The 17,223-nt window shown below is 41.6% G+C and overlaps 1 protein-coding gene and 1 long non-coding RNA gene across 6 annotated transcripts in view; one reads left to right on the top strand and one right to left on the bottom strand.

Moving 5' to 3' along the window:
- Window positions 1-17,223, top strand: part of ZMIZ1 (zinc finger MIZ-type containing 1) — a 371,096-nt gene that overhangs the window by 155,571 nt on the left and 198,302 nt on the right. The gene's annotated exons all lie outside the window — the stretch shown is intronic.
- Window positions 5,880-10,103, bottom strand: LOC121925236. The gene is made up of 3 exons (XR_006102827.1): window positions 9,871-10,103; window positions 7,878-9,673; window positions 5,880-7,086 (listed from the first exon to the last, which is right to left on the bottom strand). It is a non-coding gene; the product is annotated as an uncharacterized LOC121925236 (long non-coding RNA).

Below are 17,223 nucleotides of genomic sequence, written 5' to 3' on the forward strand. Positions count from 1 at the left end.
ATACTTGGGTGTGCACTGAGCACAGAAAGGATTGCAAAGACATGAAATGAGTTCATGTATATGGTTAGCTTTGTCCATTGCTACAGATATGGCAAATAATGCACTAGTGAACGCAACTCCTTCAGGGAATTTGCAGAATATGGGTGTCAAGATAAACATAATGGACCAGTCATGTATGATAGCTCACAAGTGGCTTGTTAAACCTTCATTTAAAAATGGATTGCAAAAATAAAGGATAGGGTTTTCCAGCATCCTGTAGAGCAAGGTTTCATAGCGAACAGGCATTGTTTGGCATAGTGGGTCAACTCAAAGAGATGTTTTGAAAGAATAGCAGAAATAGTGAAATGCTTGATCTAGGTTAAGAATTAGACTTAGATTGCTTTGGGTGAGTCTCCAATGTATACAACTGAAAACGGGAAGAAGTGCTGGAAATTCCCCAAGAACAGAATTGTTAGCTGAATGAGTGAGGAGGTTGGGTTGCAAAGCCAGAAAACAAATATTGACAAGTTGAGTATATTTGTGATAGAAAGCAGAAAGACTTATTCTAGGCAGCTTTAGGCTTAGACCTATTTTCCGTGTTTCGATTTAATGACAAGTGTGTTTCTGTAGGTCAGATGCTTAAAGAACAAATATCTATAACTAGGTTAGAGAAAGATATGGATGCTTCAAGAATATTGTCTTGGCAGTGTTTAAATACTGTGTATCCTTTACATTGTTCAGACAGCAGGGTTGAACATTTTGTGCTGTAAATAAGGCTTTGCTTAGCAAACAACATGTGAATATTTTCCATTATGAACAGAATGCTCTCATTGCTATTTGCTGTTGCTTGTATAGAGTTTTCATTCTAAGTTGCTCAGTGACTGGACACAGAGATCCGGAGGGTTCAGAAGCAGGGCAGCATATCAGTCATTAGGAGCTTGAGAGAGATGGAGAGAAACATTATGCTTGAGGCCTGTGTCATCTTTTATCTAATGTGCCCACTCTTGACAAGAGGTTATCTAGAGAACTAAACCAGATCCCTCCATCCCACTCTGGAAGGTATCTGAGCAATTCTTTTGACTTTAGGTAGTTCTTTCTAAAGGAGCTGGGGTTGGAGGTGAGGGTGGGTGAGACTCTCTACTTGGTACGGTCTAGGTAAATCAGTTGGTGTGATAATAACATAAACCACTTAGTGTGACAGTTGGGGAGTTGGAGACAAGGTGCCTTTGCAAAGAGATCTAGCTCCTCCATAATGATAGGCAAATTGTTATCTTGGGAGGCTTGTCTCAAAGATGGAATCTGTCAGGTTTTAATTAGTTTGCCTACCATATTTCATACAGTCTGTTTGTATCTAAGAGTGAATGGGGGATTATAATTAGTGGACAGCCAGGAGTTCCATTGCTCTTCCCTGACATCAACAATGATCTGATGCTTAACAGCATTCTAATTAGTAGTAACCTGGGGAGAAATGCTGAGGTCATCCCTACAAAGATAAATTCAGGTATAGGTACATGTCTGTACCCATTGAACCAAGTGAGTATGTAGGATGGTACTCTTCATTAGGAGCACATGCAAGGAGGAACACAATCAGTTAGGGTGGCAACGACAGCTCTCAATTCTGCAGATGGGCACATACAGAGGGGGAGCATACTATCTGCAACACCCTCAACCAGTCTAGCTATCCACAGAGTATTTTGATACTCCATCTTCCATGATCCTTCAACATTGGCCATATTAGCTGGGGATGGCAGGAATTTAAATCCACCAAGTATAGAGAGAAGGAACTTGAGGAAATCTGATCTAAAACAACTTGTCCATATTGGGCTATAAGTCAGTGATAGAACACATGTGTGGCATACAACAAAGCCCCTGCAGTCTCTTGGTAGAGTTGGGAAAGAATTACTGCCAGTCTTTGCCTAATTCAGAATACAGTTCTGAGCTAGATGAACCAGTGATCCAACCAGAATATGGTACCTTACTGTGCTGAAATTCAGCAACAACCCCCCTCACCAATGCACCAAAATTGGGGAAAGCATTGTTTTAAAAGTCTGTCTGCAGTTTGCTACCAAAATTCAGGTTTACAGTGGGGGGGGGGGGATTTAGTGGTTACCGAGGGCTATGGTTACATGTTGTCCACCTATGTAAAAAATATATATTTACTCCATATATATTATTTGTTTATGGCAGGACACCTCTAATTCAGGACCAAAGCAAGTAATAGTTCCCCATAAATAAGCATTACTCATCACACTGCAGTTCAGAAAGAAATGATTATTTTTTAAAAAAGTATGTGACCCCCTTTTTTACAAACTCTGGTCACTGCGGTTGCTATTGCCTCCATGATAAGTTCCCAGGCAGATCTGGGTCCCTACAAAGGCTTCTTGCCACATGGCTTGTCTAATAACATGCTTAGTATATAATGCAAGTGATGCCAATCCTGAGATCAATAACTGTCAGCTGCATGTGGGAGCAAGCCAGGCACCATTAAAGCTGCCATTTAGGATGAGAGAATTCTAACCAAATTTGCAATCCATGTAATTTCAATGACTTTTGACTCTGATTCACATAATGTTGTGATCTGACAAAGGATGGGCATACAGCAATTTCCCTGTCGTTCTTAATCCACAGCAAGCTTTGAAACATGGAAACTTAATGGAGATTAAAACCCGTTGTCTAAAAACAATTTCCCATTATATGCAGTGACCTGTCCTGACTCCCTTTATTGGCTCGCCCTCTTTCATCTAATAGATGCATTAATCCATCTCCTTACCTTCCAAAGACAGCGTGATCAATGGCACATCACTGCATGTCAGCTATGCAACATGACTTCAGCTACAAATATGTGAGGGTAGAGGAAACCCCAGGGATTCCCATGGTCACACAATTCCTGCTGAAAGGTACTTTTAGAGGAAATTGCTGGATGTTTGATTGAGTACATTAGAAGAACCATGGTAGATTGGTCCAAGAGTCCTCCTGAACCTGTATCCTGTTTCCAATGCTTTCAACCAGTTACCTCTGGGGAAACCACAAGTGGGTGGGAAGGAAACATTCCTTCCCTGTTCTCAGCATCTGATACATTATAGTTGTAATAGCTGATAGAGATATCTTGACCTATTACTTCAAGAATTTACCTACCCCATTTCAGTGGGCATCTGAACTAGTGGCTATCGCTACACTTGTGAGAGAAAATTCTGCAACCTAATTATACAGTAAAGTATTTTCCCTTCTTTTGCCTGCCCTTGATTACGGATTAGTCCAGTTTGCCAGGTAATGCTGGGAGCTGGAAATTGTCTCTTGGAATATCATTTAGAATTTTATAAACCTTATATGATGACCACCAGTAGCCATTGTATTTTCTTTGCACTGATAGCTGTTTGGTTTCAGTTGAAATGATTTATTTAAAGCAATCCTTGGCAGATTTATGTATTGTTTATGTTATGGTGACCTTCCTCTTATGGAGAAGAAATTAATACCCTTTTACATCTTTGATGGAGAACCAGTATAGTGTGGTGGTTTGAGCATTGGATTACAACCCTAGAGACCAGGGTTTGAATACATGCTCAGCCTTGGGAGCCCAGTAGGTGACTTCAGGGAGTCCCACTCTCTCATCCTCAGAGGTAGACAAAGGCAATCCCCCTCTAAACAAATCTTTCCAAGAAAATTCATGATAGATCTGTGACAGGGTGATCATAAGTTGGAAATGACTTGAAGGCACACAACAACGTCTTTGATGTGGCTGGGTCTAATTTAAAACATGGGTAGGAGGCATTGGCCACCAATATTCAAGAAGAATAAATACAGAACAACCACCAAAAGGATGACAGATATGAAGAATATATTTAATGAGTGATGACTAGAAGAATTTCTGGTATGTGTGGGAACCCTTCTCATAAGGAGGAATTCAAAAATTCAGAAGTTTTATTTTTGCGAGGAATAACAGCAATTTTTTTGTGCATTGCGAAACAGTTTTTGTGCAAGTTACAAGTGCAGCTGCCTGGATCCATAAACTTCTTTGTCTTCACAAAGGGTAAGGAAGCACCTTTTGCAGCACCAACAAGCCTTGCACCAAAGCTTCTTGAACAAATTGTGAGAATATTTGTGGGAGGGAAGGGTGGTCAGGCAGGAGGCAAAGAACCTTGCTCTACTTGCCAATTTTTCAAGAGGATGGCTTGCTGTGTGAAGGCAACTGTGGGTTCCTCCCTCTCAAACTCAATTTTTTTTACATCACTAGTTTTTCTCCTTTTTCAGACAGAGAAAAGACAGCTGGAAACAACAGAATAGCACTTCTCAAATGGATGTGAAAGATGATACAATGGTATACCCTGTCCATATCTTTCATATTTGAAATGATGTTTACGCTTTTTGGATACAAAAAGCTAAACACCACTTTACTACAATTTGGTCACTTGCAAATATAGATTAAAGAAGCCTCAGAAATGTCTGCAATTATTAGTGATGTAAAATTCTGGAGTAGTATCTCTGCTTTGTGAGAGCATTGCATATAATTAAACTAAAGACTGAATTAGATTCATTTATGAAGGGTGCCCCCTGCCCCCAGATGTATCCCTTTTTTGAAACCAAGGAATCAATCCTTGTCTTGATTTTCCCACACCCTTCTCCTTCTGATGGTATTGGAATACAAATGCCTTTTGCTAAGTTTCCCTTCTCATTATTTTGTGGGTGGGCTTTACTAATGGTTTGGACCTTAATCCAGTCATTTTTGGAGCTGGGAAGGAACCTGATCATCAAATTAAGTTGCCACTGTTGACCAATGGAGGCGGTGGACTGCTTACTTCTTGCCATTTGGAGGTGCCTTTCTACAGTTCAGTAGTCAAACTTATCCTGGGCTGTACCATTGTGAGCATGAAGTACTTGTTCTTCTATGAATGGAGAAAACACTTCAAGATTCTGATTGCATTTTGTATTGTACATCATAGAAATCTGGTTCTACTGGAAAGTGTGAACTGCCCCGACTTGGCTGGCTTATGACATGTTAAGTGATTGGCTGAGGAATTATCTTAAAGTATCTTTCTGCAATGTCCCTGCTCTCTGTGACATATTAAGTGCTTGATGGCATAGACTGAACTGAGTGGTGATGAACGGGTGGCCTTGTCCCTCTGAGTGGGGCCTTGGTCCAGCTCAACTTTGTGCTGTATACAATCCTGTGAATCTAAGGAAGAATGCTAAAGAATCAGCCTCTGTGCTTAGTGAACGCTGCTAAGTTTGGTTAATGTTATTGCAGTTCGAAGGGTGGGGGCGGATAATTAAGTAAAAGAAACAATGGCTTTGATTGCTCAATGGTTAGTAATTAGTGCAAAGCTAACAGCCAATATATCTTGGGCTGCCTTGGTTTCATTTGTAGGCTACTTAAGAGCAGCCGTCAAGCAAGGACAACGCAAACATGGCAGCCAATAACCTGATGGCAAATTAAAAACCACAGATGTTGGGATGTTGAAGGTGAAGCCAGGTGGTGGCTTGTTTGTTCCTGGGAATTCATTACATGCCTGTGTATCCCAACTAGGCTGATGAAGAAGATATATGCTAAAGAACTACATTCCTTTGCTGCTGATAAACAGTGTGGAAGGTATTCAATGCTAATAGAAGAATGCTGTGGCATGATCAAATTATATTAGCGGATGCACCTTAATGGTACCATTCCTGCTATTATTATTATTATTATTATTATTAAAAAAGAATATACATCTATGTGCATGTATGTGTATATGTGTTTATTACAGGGAGGTAGTGGTGTTGAACACTTGATTATCCTTTTGCATTGCTGAATAACTGGGTGCATGGCTTGCACTGTAGCAAAAGAGGCGATAGTAGCCTTTCTATAATGGGAAGGAAATCAAATGAGTAGAAAACATCTTTCAAAGGAGCCTTTAATGGGTGGGAGAGGGAAAAGCTTAGCATCACAAGAAAGGCGACAAGAGAAAGAGTGTTAAGGGCAGCAGGAGAAAATGTGAGCTGACATGAGAGGCTAGCACTTTGCAGGAGCAGGAAAACTGGGATGATCCTGAGGGAGGGCCTCAGAACTGAGGAAAGAATAGCAACAGCTTGGGCAGCAGGAACCTTTCAGCAGAAACCAGTCTTTATGGATATGAAGATATCCCACATTTGAAACTTAAAATATTGGAGAGGAGGAGGTTGCATGTAATATCTTGAACATGCTCCTGTGTGTATTATCTATAGAAGTGATGCTCTTATTTCTAGGTAACATCAGCATTACTGTGGAGCATGATTGCCTATGTGTGGGTTGCTTCACATGGTAAAATGTATGTAAGGCCCCTGACTGCTGTCGTGGGGATAAAGCAGTTATTGAGAGAAAACAAATGGTGGCCTTCCTGACTTGGGGTGGTCTCCTAGATTTTAATACTTGAAGTCTGCTTCAGATTCAAACCCAGTATGGATTAGTTAAACCATGGCAAGAGGGAAGTGTTTAGATGGTAGCTATTATTGAACACCTACAAGTTGTGATTCAACATCTCCTCAGCATAGTGCAAATATTCACATGTGGAGATATATGTCCTGTTTTGCCCTTGAGAAGCAAACCAGAAGGCTCAGTATCCCAGAGATTTTAATAAGAGAGAGAGAGAGAGTCAGAGCTCACCCGGACATCAGCTGAGAAGCAAAGGTAGTCCACTCCAGTCCAAGTCCTTTACAGATCAGTGTTCAGTCCAGGCATGCAATACAAAGGGTTGTCCAGAAGAGTAGTTAGAAGTCCATGCAGAGTTCAAGGCAAACAGGCAATCAGTCACCCTGCATAGCTTTCTTCCAAGGTGAAGCTTAGTTGTTGGCCACACTTGTCTGGGGGAAATGCTGGGTTACTATAGCCTGCCTGGGTCTTGCAGGTGCTCCCTAATTGCAGCATGCTTCCTATATAAATGTTGTGAGTGTCAGCATCTTTCTCTATCCTGATGTCTCTCCACGAGGGCAGGTACTGGTAAGTCTTGCTCTTCTTCTGAGGATAGTGGCTGCTGGAAACCTGATGCTGTGGCTGCTAGAATTTCTGCTGCTGTGGTTTCCAGAGGCTCTGCTCTTGTGGCTGCTGGAAACCTTCCTCTTGTGGCTGCAAATCTGGCATGTCCTCTGGGCTCTCAGGCTCTGTATCAAAGCCATTATTCTCAGACTCAGAGTTCATCCCAAGGTCCTGGAGGCAAGGCAATATACTACACGAGCACGACACAATACCCACACCTATTAACAACATTGTGTGCAACACATGCCAATGACTAGGTAACGTTTCAGTGCCTAATGCATAATATACAATGCACGACTGCAAGGTACAATATATAATGCATAATTATTGCATAATGTAACATGCAATACACAGTGCACAATCGCAACATGCAGTGTCCACAACTCTATTACTATCAGCAGAACACATCCATTGTCGCAATGGTCACTTTTTGGACTTGCGTGCATAGCGTGACCTATGCATGTATATGGATGCCAGCCACTAAATGCTGTCCTAACTGGATGCAAGTCCCTAAGTGCTACATTAGCCAGGCAATACTGAAAGTGTTTGTGCCTGGCAAGTGCCAGGCAATACTGAAACAGGATACAGACCTGCTTGCAGGCTAACAGACAATGGCCTGTTACAGACCTCCAAAATAAAGCTGCTTCGGGTCTCTTTGGAGGTATGCTATTTAAATGATGCATGCATCCTAAGAATCCGGAAGCTGCACCAAAAGCTGCACTCCAGTGCTTAGGAATGGAGTGTGGCTTTGGCGTGACCTCCGGACTCTTAGGACCCATGCATCATTTAAATAGCATACCTCCAAAGAGACCCAAAGCAGCTTTATTTTGGCAGTCTGTAACAGGCCATTATTTAAAAGAAAAACAAATGGGGTTGGGGGAAGAAAATAAGAACTGGTACAGCAGCTCTTACTCACTGGTTTATTTTTTCCCTGTAAAGGGAGAGAAGTGTCCTTGCTGCAGCAGCTTCTGGGGCTGATTGGTCTGCTTTCATGATATTCTTCCCGGGAAGCCAGCTTCCTAGTGGCCCTTGCTGGCAGATCTGCTATTAAAAATGTAAATAGGACACACACACAAAAGGAAAAAAGAAAAAGAAAATGGTTCAGTGGAATATTTCCTTCGGATGTTAAAGAAAAGGAGGAAGCATTGTCAGAATGTCTTAAGGCACTTGGTGGCAAGCCATGCTTAAAGATGATGATGAAGGAAGCCCCTTCCAGACTAATCAGATTAAGGCTGAGCCTTGTGAAAACGATCTCAGATTACACAGAAGCATGCTGGGATAGAAAAGCAATGGCAAGGTTTCCTGTTTGAAAATATAAAAATCAGTACTTAACCAAGCACTGTCTCTGGCACTAATTGGAACTCACATTCCACTTGGAAAGAGGAAAATAAATGGATTATAATGATAACAGGAAAGGCTTTCTTTTGGCCTTTCTTTGATTTCCCCCCAAGAGGTCAAATCTGTTTCTGACCTATTTTATAGTTTCAGAATTGTAGTTGTGGAATGCATGCTGTAGATTGCATATTATCAATTATTTAATGGACATTAGAGTAAATCTGTACTATCAGTAACTTTCTTTTAAATTCCTGGGATAGATACATTGGGCTATCCAGTTAAATCTTTTGTGTGTAAACAGAAAAATGTGTGGTTGGGTTTAAATGAGGTACTGTACTGTCAAATATTTGCATCATTCTCAGCTGTTACAATATCATCTTATACTGACACTGAAATAACTCTCTCAATGATTTGCTTATTTCCTTTTGTATGGAGCTGAAAAATGGTTTTCCTTTTTTCTTTTTTGCTGTGGAAGGTTGATAACCTTTATGTCAAGGTGTTCTTGCAAGGTAATTGCAGGGGGCAAGAACAACCTTTGCTTTATGCCATGGTAGATACATACCTTCCACACTTTTGGACCAAGATCTAAATTGTAGAATCTCCTCTTAAATAACTTTGGAAATGAAGTGTGAACTATTATTAAGAGTCCACATTCCTGGTGACTGTCATTTGGAGCATGCCAAGTATCTGGACCAGTCTCCACAGTTGGACTCAATGACCAAAATGGCATTTTCACCTTTAACTTCACATTATTATCTCTTGCTTTTATGAAATGCGGGACTCCCTTTTCTTTCATCCACAACAAATGGGATCACCCACTTCCCGTATCATGCTTGGGGGTTAAGAGGTAAAGTAGGAAGTCACATCGACCTAAATGGGACAATTACATGAATTAAGGATCTTGTGTATTTAGTATATACGGAAGCCATCCGTTCAATTCCATCGGACCGAGGTGAGCAGCATTGCCACAAGACAGGAGTCAAAGCTTTATTGTGCCAGTCAGTGACCAGTGTGCAGAGCCTGAAAGCCATGATACACTTGGTTGGAGCTGTACCACTGCTGAGTCCCTGAGAAAAATCCTTCCCTTTGTGCATGTGCGTGTGGTGTGTATAATATTTTCATTCCTTCTTCCTAGCGCAGGTCACATCGCAGGCCTCCCTGCTCTGCACAGCCAACCTCGCCACCTTTTTGCTTTTGTAATCAGGCTGCAGATGTGCTTGATGATTGAACAATTTCTGCGCACCGCCGCTCCTGCTCCCAGCGGAGTCCAGCAGGCTCGCTTATGCAAGCTGTCATCTCTTCTTTTTTTCAAAGCTTATGGGGTTGTGCCATCGTTGTGGCGGAGGGTAGGAGAGGAGTTTTCGTGAGTGCCGGTATCTAATAGACATGTATGGGGAGGGGGAAGGGAGGAAATTAGAAAGCACAAGGCAAGGCTGCAGAAAGGCTTTTCACAGCCCAGCATGACCGCCCTCACTCACAGCTCAAGCCACCATAAATTAAATAAATCCATTCCCACCCCTCGCTGTGACTGTGTGCGTGCGGGCAGCAGGCAGACAGGCACAGAAACACACAACCTGCTTGCTTGCTCTTGGAGTCCAAAGATGATAGAAAGTCTTCTGGGGATTACTGCCCATTTGTTGAATGACAATGGAAAGCTTCGCAGCACAAATATCTCTTCTCCCCTGGCTGGCACGACAAGTCCTCCTTTTGCCTGGCATCTGGTCCCTTTTTAATAGCCCCAAGCCAGCCGCAGTAGCTATTTAGTTGCTTGTGGTAAATAAAGCTTTATTAAAACTGACTTCCTCTCTTTCCCCTCCACCAGAAGTGTTTAATGATTAAAATGACCTTTCACCTGACATTTCCATGCCACTTATTTTGTTTTTGAAGTACCATTCCGACTGAGGGAATAAACCAGTTGTTGTGGATGGATGTTTAAACCTCTGGCAGCCCCAACGGTTTTGAAGTGAAATGGTATTTGAGTGCATCCTGGAAAGTCTTTATTTGAATTATTCCTTGATATATTGGCACAGGCTAAGAATTCTAAATGCCCATCCCTAAACTGCCAATCGCAGGATTCCATAGGATGTTGCTATGGCAGTTAACATGGAATCATAGCACTATAATTGTATGGTGTGAAAGAGCCCCAGATTCACAGTTTAGGGGTGCTCCTCATCTGAGTGATGGTTCTTAAAATACACATAGCTGCGGTGGCCAGGGGCATATTGCCCCTGCTTCATGTGATACATTAGCTGCCCCCTTTTTTGGAGAGTATTTCTGGTAACAGTGGTTCACACCTTAATTGCCTTCCAATTTAGACCACTGTTACGTGTTCTATGTGGAGCTTGTCTTGAAACATTTTTGGAAGCTACAACTAGCAAAAATGCAGTGGCCAAGTTGTTGTCTGGTTTGCGGTTTAGAGACCGCATAGCACTGGTCTTGTGCCGACCCTACTAACCTCCACTTTGCCTCCAAGCTTAATTCAGGATGTTTTGACATATAAAGCCCTAAATGTCTTGGACCCATGATAGCTTATGGGCTGCCCACCCATATGAGCCTGCCCAGAAATTGATACCATCAATGAAGGCCCTTTTGCGGGTTGCACCACTCCTAGAAGCCTAGTGTTTAATAGTAGCAGCATGCTTGTTGGAGTCCCTCTCAAAGGACCTCAAGAGTGACTCAATCCCTTTGGAGCTTATGATTACACAGTTTTGTATAGTCGTTGGTTCTTAAAATCTGGGATGACTGTTCACACTGTTTTAATTCTGTGGGTGTTTGTTTTTGCAAATAAACTGGATTTTCTAAACAGATGTTTTTAAAATGTTTTTACCTGTTGCACATTGCTTAGGCTTGAGTAGGTTGAGAAGCAATAAACAGATACTCTAAGGTAAAGTTAAAGGTAAAAGTGAAGCCCACTTTATCTTTGACTTGATGATATTTGCCCAAACTTAAAAGGGTTTACCATATTGGTTTTGGACTTTGAAAGTTAGGGAGCAGAGACTGATCTATTGAAGGAGGGGTGCCCCATTTATTCCATTCTTGCTCAGTGTGGCTTTACAAAATTCACTTGGCACCAGATACACCTTTGGACACGAGAGATACCTATTTTTACATTTCTTCAGAGCTATCAATGGCTCAACTGTTCCCACCTCCAACCATCCACAAGTTTTCCAAACTCTCTTCACTCATTGTTTTCAATGGCCTTTTATACTTGAAACCATGCACCATACAGATAGCTCATTCCCCAGGGCAAGTTTAAAATTATGCTGTGGTCCCATAGAATTAATCCTCCAAATGTTGTATTATTTGGGTTTCTCTCTCTGACTTTATGGATTCATAGAATCATAGAATCGTAGAGTTGGAAGAGACCACTAGGGCCATCCAGTCCAACCCCCTGCCATGCAGGAAATCCAAATCAAAGCATCCCTGACAGATGACCATCCAGCCTCTGTTTAAAGACCTCCAAGGAAAGAGACTCTATTCTTTTTTTTTTTAAAGTTGCAGGCCCTCATAATCTGATACTTTAAACCAGAGATGCAACTGGTGGAGGACAATTGCTCCCCAGAAGACCTCAGCACCACATTCCTTGCTAAAAGAGATAAATATTTGCCTCCACGTGTCCCCAAACATGCTCTAGCATCTCCATGTTCATCATGTTTTTAGGGCCCAAAGCCATTTTAGGCTCAGGAGGCTTTTTACCACAGGATGTGACTCAGAAGGCATAAAACATAAAAGAAGAGCCTGGTATGCCTCCCATACCTCCTGTGAATATGGGGAGAGGAGGCACTCGGCACAAATTATTTTTCAATTGCTTTTCAAAAAACATTTTGGACCCTGGGGTTCTCTGAGGGCTATAACAGTATCAATGCAGGGGTCGCATGTGCCCATGGACCACATTTTCCCTACCCCTGCCCTAGTTTACTTAACTTCTGCATGCGTCTTATTTTTGCCCTTCCCAATGCAGCAGCTCTTTCTCTATGTCTCCTGGGAACTAGTAGGATGGTCATGACCTGCAGATTTGTTTGATTTTTAACTGCAGTGGAAAGATAATTTGAATTTTTCCTGATAGCTACACAGGCTCCCAGGTGAATTTCCATCTTGGGTTCTCTAAACATGTCATTGCTCCTTTTTTGCCCTCTCAATCTGGTCCTTGACATATTGAACACACACACACCCCATCAATCTTTTCAGGACTTAAGCCAGCTTCATTTTGCTTTCACAGGGTAGAACTTGGTTGGAAGGGTCCAACCCTGTTGCTCTAAATTTCAGAGAGACACTGGCAGACACGTTATGTGTGCAGACATTTCAAAGTTCAATCAAATAGTTATAAAAACAATTTCCAATAAAAGATAAAGTGGATGTTATTGTATTGGATAATTTTTCACTGCTCTCTTTTGCTTATGTGGTAAGAAGTTGCTAGATATATTGTTTGTTGTTGTGTGCCTTAAAAGTAGTTTCCAGCTTATGGCGACCCTGTTGTGGGAATTTCTGGGGCTAAGAGTGTGCGACTCACCCAAAGTCAGCCACTGGGTTTATGATATCAAGAACTATAATCCAGTACTCAAACCACTACGCTAAATATAAGTATACCTTCAATTAACAACATAGATGTGTTCCTGTGCATTATTTCTTTAACAGAAGATTTGGTATCAGAGGGACATATAAAATTAAAAGATATACCCTTAATACACCCTTCCCCCAAAGAATAGCAGTTTGACATGTTTTAGCAACTGACAATATGTGTATATGAAATGAAACAAGCAGATCAGATAAGACTTGTAGAAATAAAATGCTTTGAACCATGTAAAGACAACTCAAAATGTCTTCCATCATGTATCTAGGACTTACAATAGGTTTTGTTATGAGTTCCATTTTGATGGCCAAACTCGTAGAGCGATGCTTTCTAGACATGCCGGGCGGAGTTGGTGAGGCTGGCTAATCTGCTTTCCAGTTTTGCTCTATTTTGTTGTTCACACATGCTGAGTAAAGGATTCTGGAGGTAGCTGCTTTTTATCTTGCTGTTGTAGGCAGGCACACACAGCTACAGTAAGATGAGCTAAAGTAGAAACCCTTATTCCAAGTTCAAGCTTTAGTTTATTAAAGGCACACTGCTACAGCCCAACGCTGCACTGTCAAACACTATGTTTCTCTTGGGACCTTATCACACGAGCTACTTACCACGCTGGAATCATGGCCCAAATGCTTCAGAAGCATGGAGGTGGGATTGCTGGTCATGCTTCTGAAACATAACTGAAGCACGTTCCGCTCTTCTGTCACCGTTATTACAAAAATGGCTTCTCCGCAAACGATTCGTTGATGGGAGAAGGGCGAAATGCTTCAATGATGTTTGAGAAGTGTGACCAGCGATCCCATCTCCATGCTTCTGAAGCATTTGGGCCACGATTCCAGTGTGGTAAGTGGCTTGTGTGATAAGGTCCTATGACTCCTACACCATCTTCCCAATGCTGCATTAAAAAAGACAAAAAATATCTCTTTGCAGCTAGACAGGACAAAGATTTGAAAAAGGAAGTCTATGCAGGTGTAAAAAATACTTTGTAAAAAAGAGCTTCATTAAGGCCAGCCTGAGGGCTGAGTTGAGGTGTGGCATCCACATGAGGTACACCCCAACTCTGCCCCAAGGGCACCATGACCCTGCCCACCACTCCACCTGGCATGCTGTGTCGTGGCACTCCTCTGGCACTGTGTCCATCCGAAACAGCGCCAAAGGAGCGCCTTCAAGCCACAAGTATCACACCCTTTTTGCAGCTCCTTTTTGCACCCAGGAAAGGCCAGATTGGGGCTGTGGCGTGTGGTTGCCACAGCCCCGATCTGGCATAGCTGAACGCAGATGCAGGCTGCCCCTTAGGGGTGGTCTGCACAGCCCCAAAGACTTCTATTTTGTGTCTGTTGAAAGGACAGTGTGCACTCTCTCTGAATATATGTAAAGTCTGAGATAGTAGAACGTATTTTTGTGGGTTTTTCGGGCTGTGTGGCCATGTTTTGTGGGAAAAACCCACAAAAAAACTATGGATGCTGGCCACGAAAGCCTTCGACTTCACATAGTAGAATGTAGTTAGGAATATAAACTGATTTGGGAGTGCTTGTTTCAATTTATAGGACTGTACTTGTAAGCCACTGACTCTCAGCTCCATTTCTGCTCCTCTCACAATGTGTGGTATGGACATAATATGATCACCCAGTCTTTTAGGGTTATTGTAAAGATAAACAGAATACAAAAAAACCCCATTACTATTGCTCTCACGTAAACAATATTTTAATATTACCTATTTCCCCCACTTGCTGGATTAAAGTGTTTAGTAAAGCTGTACTGAATGCAGTACTGCAAGGCTCTGTGGGACCTTGCTGAAACCAATGCTATTAAATGATAATTGGGGGCCTTTATGGGGTGGCCAGTTGTCTTTCCCTGCCTTCTGCTTTTGCTGCAGATATTATATCTCTCCCATTTTTCTGTTTTGTTGAATCAGCATGCAAATTTATATTAAACTGTACAAGTTGCTGGGGTCGGTGTGGTATTGTCTCGACACTTTTGATCAAACTGTCACGTCTCTCAAGGCAGGCCTTTTTGAACATAGCTGTCAGGGACTATGACTGCGACTCCTTAGCTCTCTATTTGCTAACGCCAGAGGTGTGAAAGATGGCAACAAATGGGAAGATGGTTAATCAATAACCACAAGGTCAGACAGACAGTGTCAGTTTTAGTGCTCCCTGTTAGGAAGCAGAGGCTGAGGATTTGTAGGGACTTGTAAAGGCTTAAAAGAAACACAAGGCAGTGCTATCTGAAAGGAGGAAAAATGAGAGCGCACTCAGCTTTTGCAGAAAAGGGGGACCTCTGCTGGCTTGCTTGCAAAACAAGCACTTTCCTGACCAAATGCATGAAAAGCCGCCTAAATGCTGGCAAGCTTATTGTGTGCATAAGGAAACAAATGTGGCTCTGTTTAGCAATGAGGCTTTGCCCACTGATCTCTAAATAGATGACAACGCTCAGTGCAAATAAACCTCTGTGTGTCTGGTGGGAGAGGGAGAGAAAAATAATGCATGAATTTTCTTCCTAAATAAAGCTTTTGGAAGATGATTGGCAAATGCTGGAGAGTTAAAACACACACTTCTCACATGAAATCACATTATCTATGTTATCAACACCAGTGGCTGTGATTCATGCTTGCTCAGGGTTAGATTTTTATAAGCTCTCAATCTGTATGCTTTCCAGCAACATTGATTCCTAAATTAAGTGAAGAACTGGAATTCAACTGGATTTCAAAATAAATTGCTGTAAACTTTACAAAGAGAGGAAGGAAAATTTGAATTTCATTTTATTAAAATCTAGATTTTTCTAGCTAGTACTTTTAGAATAAGCTAGGTTGGTAGCAATACAAAGTTCAGCTTGGGTTGACAGTTTTTCAGGCATACAGTTTTTCTGCCACCAAACGCAAAGTGAACTAATACAGAGTATAGTAGTGATGGAAATAATTTGTTGTTGTTAAATATCCTTGAGTTGATATTGATTCATGGTGACGCTGTGAGTGAGACATCTCCAAGACTACTTCCACTACTTTTTATTATTATTTATTATTATTATTATTAACCTTTATTTATAAAGCGCTGTAAATAACTTTTCTTAGTTCTTACAGATTCATACCTGTGACCTCAATTGAATCCATCCATCCAGTGTGTTGTTTTCCTCTCTTTCACCTTCCCTCCACTTTTCCTAGCATTATTGTCTTTTCTAATAAGTTGTGTCTTCTCATGATGGTGGCCAAAGTATGACAGCCTCAATTTAATCATCTTGGTTCATAGGGAGGTCTCAGGCCTGATTTGTTCAGGGACCCATTTTTTGTTTTTGTTTTGTTGTTGTTGTTTTGGCTTTTTTCTTTTGGCTTTCCATGGTATCCTTCTCCGGCACCACATCTCAAATGAATTGATTTTCTTTTTATCTGTTTTCTTAACTGTCCCGCTATCATATTCATACATGGTAATTGCTTGTATGATTCTAACTTCTTCGCTTAATTGTATATGTTTGCTCTTTAGGATCTTTTCTAGTTCTTTCATCACTGCATAATTATTTGTTTTCTGGTTGAAAAGTGGGTTTCTGGGCAGCCAAGAGGCCATGCTGGGAAGAATAGTAGACAAGTGAGATTTTTGTGCAATGTTCTCTGTGTATTCAAATGTCCTGAAGTGTCGCAGAGGTATCATTCTGTAGAGAAGAACACAGGGGCCTGTTACAGACTGCCAAAATAAAGCTGCTTCGGGTCTCTTTGGAGGTATGCTATTTATATGATGCATGGGTCCTAAGAGTCCGGAGGTCGCGCCAAAGCCAGACTCCATTCCTAAGCACTGGAGTGCAGCTTTGGTGCAGCTTCCGGATTCTTAGGGTGCATGCATCATTTAAACAGCATACCTCCAAAGAGACCCCAAGCAGCTTTATTTTGGCAGTCTGTAACAGGCCAGGGATTTTTCTTGCAAAAAACAAAACCCTGTTTCCTATACAGGAATGTTTTTTTCTATGGGAAAACCTGTTTTCTAGAAAACAGATTGGTGTTTTACTCTGCATGATACTTTCACCCCAGCACTTTGGGGTGTTCATATACGGGGAGAATACTGTGGAGGAATATTTGTTTTCCTCTGTAGTGGGAAGAAAACTACTGTAACTGCGAAGATGAAAGGATTTACATCCCTAGAACATGGTGTAACATTGTGAGCCCTATATTATGCTGACAAACAGGAAAACGTTTTTAAAGTTTGTATGTTTTAAAAGAAATTTACAGATTCTTCCCAAGGCTTAAATCCATTTGCTGATTATAACTAGAGTAGACCAGCTCAATCAATGGGATTTGGGTAAGTGCTGACTCACTATCAAGTGATTCAGTAGGCCTATGCTAGCTGGGATTCTAGCTGTTCTGCCAATAGGATTT

This window comes from Sceloporus undulatus, chromosome 3, assembly GCF_019175285.1.
Source record: "Sceloporus undulatus isolate JIND9_A2432 ecotype Alabama chromosome 3, SceUnd_v1.1, whole genome shotgun sequence".
Lineage (NCBI taxonomy): Eukaryota > Metazoa > Chordata > Lepidosauria > Squamata > Phrynosomatidae > Sceloporus > Sceloporus undulatus.